General features: G+C 25.9%; 2 pseudogenes; both read right to left on the minus strand.

Annotated features, from left to right (window-relative positions):
- The window catches only part of LOC129617300 (large subunit ribosomal RNA), a 4,018-nt pseudogene extending 2,695 nt beyond the window's left edge, over positions 1 to 1,323 (minus strand).
- A 290-nt stretch (positions 1,324 to 1,613) lies between these two features.
- On the minus strand, positions 1,614 to 1,797 carry LOC129617298 (5.8S ribosomal RNA; annotated as a pseudogene).
- Between the last annotated feature and the right edge of the window lie 703 nt (positions 1,798 to 2,500).

The following is a 2,500-nucleotide window of genomic DNA, read 5'->3' on the forward strand; positions in this document are numbered from 1 at the left end:
CTAAAACTTCATTCAAGAAAGTTTAGGTTCTTACCCATTTAAAGTTTGAGAATAGGTTAAGGTCGTTTCGGCCCTAAGGCCTCTAATCATTCGCTTTACCAGATAAGATTATTTTATATAATATTTTTATGCACCAGCTATCCTGAGGGAAACTTCGGTGGGAACCAGCTACTAGATAGTTCGATAGGTCTTTCGCCCCTATACCCAATTCTGACAATCGATTTGCACGTCAGAACTGTTTCGGTCTTCCATCAGGGTTTCCCCTGACTTCTACCTGATCAGGTATAGTTCACCATCTTTCGGGTCACAGCATATATGCTCAAGGTACGTTCTAGTTAGAGGTATAAAAAATAATTAAAAATTATTTATATACATAACTATATAGAACGCCCCAGGATTGATATTATATATATAAAATTATATATATAATTTAATCCCATATTAACAGTTAAGTTAATTACGCCTTTAGATTTTATTTAAAATAAATTCTAATGACTTGCACACATGTTAGACTCCTTGGTCCGTGTTTCAAGACGGGTCCCGAAGGTATCCTAAATCTATAGCATTGCTAATCATATTAATGCATATAATAATTATATTAATATATAAATTAATATAATATTATAAAATTATAATAATATATAATTTACGCATTATATTGATTTTTTATCTGTCAATTATTTATCCGATAATATTTAAATTATATTATATAGAAAATAAATTTTCATATATAAAATAAACTTTTTAAATATATCTTATGATAAATATATATTTATTAACAGATTGCAATGTCCATATATGAAAAAATTGCACACCATCATTATTATATAATTATATAATATTTATAATGTTGAATTTTTCATATTTCATGGATGTTTAGGTTCATCGGGCTTAACCTCTAAACAGTTTCACGTACTATTTAACTCTCTATTCAGAGTTCTTTTCAACTTTCCCTCACGGTACTTGTTTGCTATCGGTCTCATGGTTATATTTAGTTTTAGATGGAGTTTACCACCCACTTAGTGCTGCACTATCAAGCAACACGACTCTTTGGAAATATCTTCTAATAATCATTAACGTCATACGGGCCTAGCACCCTCTATGGGTAAATGGCCTCGTTTAAGAAGGACTTAGACTGTTAATTTCTCATATTAGAATATAGATATTCCATACACTACATCGGATATTTGTATAAACAAAATCCTTTAGTGCTGAACTAGTTTCTTTTCGCTCGCCGCTACTAAGAAAATCCTAGTTAGTTTCTTTTCCTCCCCTAACTAATATGCTTAAATTCAGGGGGTAGTCTCATATGAGTTGAGGTTGTTTTTAAGAATATTTTTAATTTTTCTTTTTAGTTGAAAACTAAATATATATAAGTTACTGTATTGTTTATATTATAAATAATATAATTTTATATAAGTTTTCCTCTTTAATGTATTAATACTAATTTATTAATACTAGGATATACTTATTTTTTTATTATATTTTATAATATAAGTAAAATATATATAATTGAATTTTAATATTATGGTATTCCTACCAGTAATATATCATGTGCTATAAATAATATAATTTAAAATTATATTATAAGCAACTTTATTAAATTATTCTTACAACCCTCAACCATATGTAGTCCATGCAGTATTAAATTTTTTAATAAATTTATATACTCTGTAGCATGGACTGCAATATGCGTTCAAAATGTCGATGTTCATGTGTCCTGCAGTTCACACGATGACGCACAGTTAGCTGCGTTCTTCATCGACCCATGAGCCAAGTGATCCACCGTTTAGAGTTTTATAAAATTTTTTTTTTATTTTCGTCAGATATATATCGATAATATATATACATTCTAAAACATATTAAAATATATAAATAATATAATCTATGTGCTGCGAATGTCTCTAACTTTCCTTTTATCCGTATCCCAACTGTTTTATACAAGAAAAGTTATTACCATAATATATGGACAACAACGTAAGAATATATTTTTATATATTTTCTATATTATAAATGATCGTATATTGTTTTATTTAAAATACTTCCATATTATATAATTAATATAATGATTTTTATTTTTTTTATATTATATTATTTCAGGGGGGATACACTTTGATACTATTAATGTTATATATTTGCAATAAATATATAACAGTATCAGATACATATATTTATTAAAATATACATATCGTATCCAATAAAGGTCGAATAAATGATATAATCATTAATTCTAGAGTTTCATGGACATTTTGACACCTCTTCGTTTTAAAAATCATTATTTAATATATAAAATTTCCATATTTATAAATATAATATAGATATTTATAATATTTTATTATATTAGAATATAATCTCATTATTATTTCTAATAATGGTTATACAAATATAATATCATTACTACTATATTAGATTATAATCGCATTATAAATAATGGTTATACAAATATAGTAGTTTTAGTGTTATTTGCTACATTAATATTTACTAATCATTCCTTACCTTA

This window comes from Condylostylus longicornis, unplaced genomic scaffold, assembly GCF_029603195.1.
Source record: "Condylostylus longicornis isolate FDR11 unplaced genomic scaffold, ASM2960319v2 ptg000489l, whole genome shotgun sequence".
NCBI lineage: Eukaryota > Metazoa > Arthropoda > Insecta > Diptera > Dolichopodidae > Condylostylus > Condylostylus longicornis.